Raw genomic sequence first — 10,594 nt, 5'->3', positions numbered from 1 at the left:
AGACGGACCGCCCGATCCGTACCCGGCAGCCGCGAGGAAGTCGGCGACCACGCGCGCGCGCGCGGGCGGCAGCGAGGCGGGGACGGCGCTCCCCCACACCCCGCGGGGCGGCCCCGACGTTCGGGCAGCGAGCGAGAGGCGGACCGCGGTGCCCAGCCCGGGGGACAGTCGCGCCCGTGCGGCCGCAGCGCTCCGCGCACGCCTCCGGTCAAGGCCCGGGGCCCGGCCGAGGCCCGGCTCCGAGCCCCGCCGGCGGGCGCGGGCGCAGGGGTGGCGCACGCCACTCGACGGCCAACGGGAAGGCGACCGAAGCCAGCCGGCGCGCCCGCCCCGCCCGAGACGGGGGACCGGGACCGGGGCCGAGGGCCCCGGGCCGGGCCCCACCCCCCGACCCAGGGGGAAGGGCGAGCGACCGGCCAGGCGGAGGTCGACCTTCACACACATCGCACGAACACCTGCCCGGGAGGGACCACCGGGCCGCACTCGGGTGCACGCACGCGCCGAACGGGGCAACGCCACGCGGGGAGTGGACGGGCCTCCCCCGCGACGCCGGCAACGCCCGAGACTCACGCCTCGGGGGAGAGCCACAGCAGGCCCGGGAAGCGAGGCGCACCGCGAGGGGCACGCGCCGACCCGAGGCGGAAGAGCGGGCCGGGAGAAGACGAGACGCCGGGGCGAGGCAGGCGGCCAAACGGGGAGGAGGGGGCACCGAGGGACACCTCCGGCGAAGCCGACCGCCACCAGGACGCACGCGGGGGTCTCACCGCCGGCAGCCTCCGAGCACGAAGGCGGCCCCGCGTGGCACCTGGAGCGGCCGACCAGGCCTTCAGCAATCCCCGCGACTCCCCCACCACCACGCCCAGTCGCACGCGGCCAGAGCCCCCGGAACCCGCTTTCCCCCCGCACACGCCGCAAGGCCGACCCAAACCCCCCGGGCGCCCACCGGGCCCCCACGCGGGGCGCCGCCGACCGGTCCCGAAGGCGCGCACCATGGGGACGCGGACACCGGGCCAACCAGTGTGGCCGGCGGCGACGCCCCCAGAAGGCGGAGCCGGGTTCGGGCCCAGACGGGGCGGCCAACAGCATAAAAGCCGGTGAGCCGCTCGGGGAAGAGAGGATCGGCAGGCAGCGGGCAGGGAAAAGGGGCACAAGGCAGGCAAGGAGCCAGGGGGCCACGGGGACAAGGGCACGGGGAACCCGCAGAGGGCTAAACTCGGGCAAGCAACCTCAGGCACGGCCGGGCCACCAGGAAAACACGGCCACGGGATCCCACCGCCACAGACACGAGGGCGGTCCCGCAGCGCCCCGCCTGGGACGCCGAACGGCCCTTGGGCAGCCCACCGATCAACCCCCTCGCGAGCCCCGGGTCCCGCCACCAGGGGGGCCCCGAAGCAACCTCAGCCACAAGCCCAACACCAGGGGCCACATGTCGCCCGTTTCTCGTCCGTCCCGGACCCGGTCCCGCTCCGGGAGACCGGCGCGCCACCCCGTGGGGACGGCTCGCTCCCCAAGGACCAGGCGGCCCCACACCCCGCGCCACGCGAACGCGGTCATCGGCACCGGTCGCGGCTCGGCACAGGAGCGGGCGGAGAGCCGGCTCACAGCGGAGAGCGGCGTCGCGCGCCGGACAGAGTGCCACGCGCACCCGCCGCTCGCGGCAGCCTTCCCATCCGCTAGGACGTCGGGCCCGGCCCACCGGGATCCTCCCCCAACTCGGGAGGGGGAGGCGCGGGCCACAGTAGACGACGAGCCGTGCGCTCGGCCCCCACCGCGGGGTCCGGCGGAACCCTCACTGTTCCCCCACCTCATCCCATCGAGGAGGGGGCAGCGGAGGAGGGTTCTCTGCAAGCGAGTCGCTACGGCAGCGCTACCGCAACACAGAGAGAGGCGGCAGGCCGGGGGATCCGGTACCCCAAGGCACGCCTCTCGGATCGCTAGAGAAGGCTTTCTCACCGAGGGTGGGTCACGCTCCCCACCCGCCAGTCGCCCCTCGTCGGGCCCGCAGAGGCGCTCAGGGACGCCTGGGGAAGGGAGGGGGCCTGCGGCGCGAGGAGAAGACACCTGCGGCAACCTTGAGCGTTTGCGGTCAGGGCAGGGGCCCGGCTGGCGCACGTGCGCGCAGCCCCCAAGGCCCCCCGCCGTCCACCCACCTCCTTTCTGTGAGGCAAAGCACCTCCAGTTAACCCACACACGACCGATCAGAGGCAGAACGGCAGCCCCTCGGCGGCCGGCCGGCGCACGCGTGGCCGGCCCGAGCCCACCGCAACCGCTCACACGGCCCGCGCTCACCCGCCAGAGGGGAGCACGGGACGTGCACTCGCCAGACCAGGCGGCGCCCTTCCCCGCGTGGGAGGGGCGCGTCTCACTCAACCGCCTCGACCCGCACAGCCGACGAGCTCCCTCAGGACCCACACGCGGACACCGTGGCGGCGACCAGAGGAGGGGGCGCTGGGGGCGGGAGCAACACGCCACCGCTCGGCCTCGGGCACCTGAGCGACAACCCGGAGCGCTCCAGGAGCACCGCAAAGGCCCAGGCGGAACCAGCGCTCGTGCAATACCCGAGAGGGCAGCACGACGGGCCAGCGGGACAGCACCCCCACCGCCGCGGAGGGGGGCGGCCCACGAGGTGACGGCCACAAGAGGCGAAAGCGAGGGGTGCCTGCTGCGTCAGAGGACCCCCGCCGACCCCCGCCGGACGCCACGAGGCGGACGGCAGGGTCGGGACGGCGAGGTCGGGCCGGGTTCCGCACCCCAGTGCCTCCCAACGCACCGCCCACAGGCGGGGATGGGAGACGGCGGGGCCCCCGCGGGCGGGACGAGAAGAACGGGTCCCATTCACCATGAATGCCCGCCCCTCGCCCGTCGCGGCTCGGTCCCGGCCCGGGAGAGCATGACATCACCACATCGATCAGGGAAAGCATCCCCGGAGCGGGGTCGGCCAGTCAGCCACAGCCTCCCCAGAGGCCAGCGAGCGGATCAGCCTGGCCATCCCCAGCTCCAGGGGAGGGGCGGCAGACAACCCGGCAGACACGAGGAACGCCTGACACGCACGGCACGGAGCCAGCGGGGGTGGGGTTGTCACAGCCGCCCCAGGTGCCCGCAGCGGGGAGCGCACGGCGGCGGGGTAAGCCGGCGCCGCCTTCCCCGCCGCCCCCAGGTGGGTCAGAGACCCAGACCCAAGGCGGCACCGGGAGCCAGGACGCTCGGATGCATGAGAGACCAGGCACACACGGGCCCCAGCAGGCGGCTCAGGCACGAGCAGGGCCGACTAGCCGGGTCACCGGGAGGCCGGAGGCCCGCGACGCATCCAAGAGTCCCAACCTCTCCAGCGACAGGTCGCCAGAGGACAGCGTGTCAGCAATAACCCGGTGGCCCAAAATGCCGGGTCGGAGTGAAACATATACCTCCCCAGGAGACAGGAGGTCGAGTCACCGACCACGCCGCCGGCCCAGGGAACCCGCGACACGGGCATCTGTCCCCAAAATCGCCACCATCGCAGCCAGACACGGAGCACCCAGGGCCCTCTGGTCGACCCCAGGACACACGCCGCAGCAGCGCCGGGCCAGGGACGTCCTCCCGGCCACCCGTGCCACGCAGGGGCCGGCCCGAGTCTCCAGAGCGAGACTCGGAAGCGTTTTCGGCCGTCCCCTCGTACGACCGGGACACACGAGGGACCGAAGGCCGGCCAGGTGTGACCTCTCGGGCCGCACGCGCGCTCAGGGAGCGCTCTCCGACTCCCCACGGGGACTTGCAAACAACAGGTCACGGCAGAGGGACCGCTCCCCGGCACCCGGGGGACGAGGCAGGACGGTCCCCGGCTCCCCACGGAGACTTGGAGAAAACATTCGGCCGCTGCCTCAGACGGCCAGGATGCGCGCGGGCCCGAGACCGGGCCGGGAAGGGTGTCCCCAGCCTCCCGCCCCAAGCCCGGTGGGTCCCCGCGGGTCGCGGGTCAGGCCTCGGGAGCCGCGGCGTGCTGGTCGACCAACCCCGGCAGCCCCACACCCGGCTCGGGCCCGAAAGCGCAGCGACAACCTCTCCCCACATAAGCCTGCACGCCTGAGCTCTGACTCACAAGTGACGCGCCAGAGCTCTGGCGCGACCGGGACAGCCCGGCTGACGACCGCGGTCTTTCCGGAGCTCTGCCTAGCTCACAGCGGGGACGGTCCCCTCCCTCGGCAGCTGCCACCGCAGCTCCGGAAGCCAAGGGAACGATATAAAAGCGGCCGCCAGATGGAGTCCGACAACCGTCGCGAACGTCACCAAGACAGATCCGGATGGCAGGCCGGCCCGCGGACCGCAAAACCGAAACCGTGAGTCGAGAAACGCTATGCCGAGGCCGAAAACGCAGCCCCTGTACCCCAACCCCACAGAAACGGTCCCCAAAGCCTGTCTCTGCATCGACCGCGACACAGTCAGAAGACAACCCACGGCGTGTGGATGTTCGGAGAGGCATCTCGGCGGGAGAAACAACAAGCAAGGACTCGGTCGCGGGTCGTTGAGGACACAGGGAGACACAGAATGCGTAGGCTCTTCCTGAATCCAGACAGAGACGGAGGGAGGGAGGGAGGGAGGGAGGGAGGGAGGGAGGGAGGGAGGGAGGGAGGGAGGGAGGGAGGGAGGGAGGGAGGGAGGGAGGGAGGGAGGGAGGGAGGGAGGGAGGGAGGGAGGGAGGGAGGGAGGGAGGGAGGGAGGGAGGGAGGGAGGGAGGGAGGGAGGGAGGGAGGGAGGGAGGGAGGGAGGGAGGGAGGGAGGGAGGGAGGGAGGGAGGGAGGGAGGGAGGGAGGGAGGGAGGGAGGGAGGGAGGGAGGGAAGGAAGGAAGGAAGGAAGGAAGGAAGGAAGGAAGGAAGGAAGGAAGGAAGACATAAAGAAGGAGACAGAGAAAGAAAGAAAGGAAGGAAAACCTAAAGGAGAGAAAGAAAGAAAAGAGAAAGAAAGAAAAGACAAATGTCACTATAAATATTTCCATTTTCATGTAAGTACAATCTATGAGAATACATTACAATAGAAAAAAAATTTGTATCCATACACATGAATGAATAGATAAAAATAAATACCTAAAAAACAAAATAACATAAGCAAATGGGCCAGGCACGGTGGCTGACGCCTGTGATCCCAGCCCTTTCAGAGGCGGGGGGGGGGGAGAGAGAGAGAGAGAGAGAGAGAGAGAGAGAGAGAGAGAGAAAATGAAAGGAAGAAAGAAAGAAAGAAAGAGAAAGAGAGAAAGAAAGAAGAAAGAGAGAGAGAGAGGGAGAAAGACAGCGAGAAAGAAAGACGAGAGAAGAAAGAAAAAAAAAAGAAAGAGGAAAGACAGGAAGAAAGACAAAGCAAGAAAGCAAGAAAACAAGACAGCAAGAAAGCATGACAGAAAGAAAGAAAGAAAGAGACAGAAAAAGCAAGAAAGCAACAAAGAAAGAGAGAGGGAGGGGGAGAGAGAGAGAGGCGAGGCGAGGCGAATCTCACAAGGCCTGAAGTGGAGCTGCCATCTGTGAAATCCGAGCAGAAGAGTCCACACGGGTTAAAGACACAAAGAAAGACAGGGAAACAACTGCTCAAAGAGAAGAACAATCTGGCCCAGCCAGGGTCTGTCTCCTGAAGTTGTCTCGGCAACGAGGGAGTGGGACGGAGGGAGGGAGGGAGGGCCTCCGAGGCTCGTGTCAAGCAATAAATAATAAAATAAAAGGAAGTTAAAAAAAATTACGCATCATTCGTAGCATCACTGACACCTCGAAAGGCTAGAGGCATATGTTTATGTCACTGTGGGACTGTTTTCTTTTTTTTTTTTCCTTCCCTTTTTTCCCGGAATCACTTTTTTTTTTATTTTTTATTTTACTTTCATTTTTATTTTTGTTTTTCTTTTTATTTTTTTGAGAGGTTGTCTCGCTCTCTCGCCCAGCCTGGTGTACAGTGGCGTGATCTCGGCTCACTGCAACCTCTGCCTCCCAGGTTCAAGCGATTCTCCTGCCTCAGCTCGGCCTCCCGAGTAGCTGAGATTACAGACACGCATGACCATGCCCAGCTAATTTTTGGTATTTTGACTAGAGACGGACGGGGTTTCACCATACTGGCCCTGCTGGTCTGACCACCTCGTGATCCAGTGATCCATGGCCCTCGGCGTCCCAAAGTGCTGGGATGGCAGGCTTGAGCCACTGTGCCAGGCCTAGTTATTAATTGTATTTTATTTCTAATTTTTAATTGTATGTATGCATGTATGTATGTATGTATCTATGTATGTATGTATGCATGCATGTATCCATCCTTTTTTTTTTGAGATGGACAGAGAGAGACAGTGAGAAAGAGACAGACAGACACAGAGAGAGAGAGAGAGAGAGAGAGAGAGAGAGACCTCCCCTTGGGCCTCAATGGTCTTTGCAATGTCCTTTCACAGATTCTGCAAACACAGTGTTTCCAACATTTTGAATCCAAAGAAAAGTTTAACTCTGTAACATGTATCCACAGATCACTAATCAGTTCCGATGATAGTTTATTTCTGGTTTTTATCTGGGGAGTATCGGTTTTTCTCCATAGGTTTCAAGGGGCTCCCAACGTCCCTTCGCAGATTCCATTAAGAAGAATATTTCCAAACCAACGTATCAAAAGAATGCTTTAACTTTGTGAGAGGAATCCCCATGTTACAAAACCGTTTCACACATAGGTTCTTTTTGGTTTTTATCTGGGGATAATCTGTTTTTCACCCTAGGCCTCAATTGCAGCCCACATTATTTTCACAGATTCTACTAAAAGAGTGCTTCCAATCCGCTGAGTCCAAATACAGTTATACCTCTGCGCGAGGAATCCACACACAAAGCAGTTTCTCAGATAGCTTCCTTCTAGTTGTTATCAGGAAATACGTGCTTTTCCACCATTGGCCTCAAAGGAGTCCCAAATATCCTTTGGCAGATTATACAACATAAGTGTTTCCAACCTGCTGAACCGAAAGACGGGTTTAACGCTCTGAGATGAATCCACATATCACAAAGCCAATTCACAGATAGCTTCTTTCTACTGCTTCTCTGGGGATATTTGATTTTTCAACATAGGCCTCAATGGGCTCCCAAATATGCCTTGGCAAATTCTAGAAAAAGCGTGTTTCCAACACGTGAATCAAAAGAAAGGTTTAACTCTGTGAGATGCATCCAATCACGCAAAGCAGTTTCACAGATGGTTTCTTCCTGGCTTTTATCGGGGGGATAATCTGGTTTTGACAACAGGAACCAATGGGCTTTAAAATGTCTTCCCACACATTCTACAAAAAGGGCATTTCCAACCTGCTGAATCACACAAACAAACAAACACACAAAAGGTTCTATGCTGAGAGATAAATCCAGACATCACGAAGCAGTTTCAATGAAATATTCTCTCTGGTCTTTGTCTGGGGATATTCAGTTTTTCACCATAGGCCTCAAGGGCTCCCAGAAGTCCCTTTGGAATCTCTACAAAGAGAGCGTCTCCAACCCACCTAATCAAAAGAAAGGTGTAACTCTTTAGGATGAGTCCACACATTGCAAAGCAGTTTCTCAAATACATTCTTTCTAATTTTTATCTGGGAATATTTGGTTATTCACCATAGACCTAAATGGGCTCCCAAATGTCCCTTCTCAGGTTCTACAAAAATAGTGCCTTCAACCTGCTAAGTCAAATAAAGGTTTAACTCTGTTAGATGAATCCACACAACAGAAAGCAATTTCACAGATAGCTTTTTTCTAGTTTTTATGTATGGATATTTCAGTTCTCAACACAGGCCCCAATGTGCTCCTTAATGTCTGTTCACAGACTCAAAAAAAAAGAGGGTTCCTAACTGCTGAGTCTAAAGAAAGTTTTTACCCTGTGAGTTGAATCCATGCATCACATCACAAAGCAATTTCCCATATAACTTCTTCATACTTTCTATCTAAAGATATTGATTTTCAACATATGCCTCCATAGGCTCAGAAATGTCCACTCACAATTTCTACAAAAAGAATGTTTCCAATTTGTTGAATCAAAAGAAAGATTTAACTGGTTGAGATGAATTAAAAAGCAGTTTCACTGGTAGCTTCTTTCTAGTTTATATCTGCGAACATTTTGTTCTTCACCTTAGGCCTCAAAGGGCTCCCAAATGTCCTTTTGCAGATTCTACATAAGAGTGTTTCTAATCTGCTGAATAAAAAGAAAAGGTTACATTTGTGAGATGAATCTACACATCGCAAAGCAGTTTCACAGATAGCTTCTTTATGGTTTTTATCTGGAAATTTTCACTTTTTCACCATAGACCTCTATGGTCTCCAGGATGCCCCTTCCCAGATTATAAAGAAAGAATATTTCTAACTTGCTGAATAAAAAGAAAGGTCTAACCCTGTGAGATGAATCCACACATATGAAAGCAGTTTCAAAAATAGCTTCTTACTAGTTTTTAGCTAGGGATATTTCATTTTTCAATATTGGCATCAATGGGTTCCCAAATGTCTCTTCACAGGTTCTACAAAATGAGTGTTTCCAAGCTGCTGAATTAAATGAAAGGTTTGCCTTTGTGAGATAAATCCACATATCAAAAAGCAGATTTACAGATAAATTATTTTTAGTTTGTATTGGGGATATTTGGTTTTTCACCATATGCCTCAATGGGCTCCCAAAGACCCTTTGCATATTCTACAAAAAGAGTGATTCCAACCTGTGAGATGAATCCACATATCACATAGCAGTTTCACAGAGAACCTTTTACTTGTTTTATCTAGAGATATTCTGTTTTTCACCTTAGGCCTCAATATGCTCCCAAATGTCCCTTTGAACATTTCCAACCTGCAGAATACAAAGAAGTGTTTCCAACCTGCAGAATCCAAAGAAGGGTTTAACGTTGTGAGATGAATCTACACATCACAAAGCAGTTTCATAGATAGCGTCTTTCCAGTTTGTATCTGGAAATATTCGTTTTTTCACCACAGGCCTCAATGGGTTCCCAAATGTCTTATCGCAGATCCTAACAAAAAGAGTGATTCCAACTTGCTGAATTAAAGAAAAATTAAGTTCTGTAAGAGGAACCCACACATCGCAAAGCAGTGTCACAGATAACTTCTGTGTAACTTGAATCTGGGGATATTCAGTTTTTCACCATAGACCTCAATGGGCTCCCAAATATTCCTTAGCAGATTCTACAACCTGTTAAATCAAAAGAAAGGTTTAACTCTGTGGGGTGAAGCCACAGATCAAGCAGTTTCTCAGAGAGCTTCTTTCTAGTTCTTACTTGGGGATATTCAGTCTTTCCAGAGAGGCCTCAATAATCTCCCAAATGTCCCTTCACAGATACTACAACAAGAGTACTTCGAACCTGCTGAATCAAAAGAAAGGTTTAACACTGTGCGATGAATCTGCACATCACCAATCAGTTTCACAGAGAGCTTCTTTTGACTTTTTATCTGGAGATATTTAGTTTTTCACTATAGGCCTCAGAGAGCAGCCCTGAAATGTCCCTTTGCAGATTCTACAAAAAAAGTGCCTCCAACCTGCTGCACCAAAAAAAGGTTTCTCTTTTTGAGATGAATCCACACATAACAAAGCAGTTTCGCAGACAGCATCTGGGGATATTTGGTTTTTCAAAATAGGCATCAGAGGGCTCCCAAATGTTCCTGGTTTCAGATAGCTTCTTTCTAGTTTTTATCTGTGAATATTTGCTTTTTGCTTACAGCCACACAAGGTGTTTCAAATATCTCATCACAGATTCCAAAAATAAAAACTTTGCAACATGCTGAATAAAAAAAAAAAGGTTTAAGTTTGTAAGATAAATGCATACATCACAAAGTGTTCTCACAGATAGAGTTTTTCTAGTTTTTATCAGGGGATATTTTGTTTTTCACTGTATGCATCATTGGACTTTCAAATGTCCCTTCACAGATTCTACAAATCTGTTTCCAACCTACAGAAATAAAAGAAAGGTTTAACTCTGTGAGATAAATGCACATATCACAGATCAGTTTCACAGATAATTTCTTTATGTTTTTTTATCAGGGAATATATGGTTCTTCACTATAGGCTTCACTGGGGTCCAAAACGTCCTTTCGCAGTTTCTAAAAAAAACACTGTTGCCAACCTGCTGAATGAAAAATGTTTAGCTCTGGGAGATGAAAGCACACACGATAAAGCAATTTCACAGACAGTCTCTTTCTAGTTTTTATCAGGGGATATTTGGTTTTTCACCATGGGCTTCTGTAACCTCCCAAACGCCCATTTGCAGATTCTACAAAAAAACTGTTTTCAACGTGCTGAAACAAAGGAAAGGTTTAACTCTATGAAATGATTGCAACATCACAAAGCTGTTTCAGAGTTAGCTTCTTTCTAGGTTTCATGTGATTATATTTGGTTTTTCTACATAGGACTGAATAGGCTCCCAACTGTTTTTTCATAGATTCTACAAAAAACAGTTTCCAACCTACTGAATAAAAAATGTTTTAGCTCTGTGTGATGAATGCACACATCAGAAAGCAGTTTCACAGTTAGCTTATTTCTCTGTTTTTTTTTTCTGGGGATATTCAGTTTCTCCATAGAAGCATCAAAGGCCTCCCATATGTCCCATTGAAGATTCTACAGAAAGACTGTTCCCAACCTGCAGAAACAAAAGAA

This window comes from Theropithecus gelada, chromosome 20 (genome assembly GCF_003255815.1).
Source record: "Theropithecus gelada isolate Dixy chromosome 20, Tgel_1.0, whole genome shotgun sequence".
NCBI lineage: Eukaryota > Metazoa > Chordata > Mammalia > Primates > Cercopithecidae > Theropithecus > Theropithecus gelada.
Note: the sequence above shows the minus strand (reverse complement) of the source record.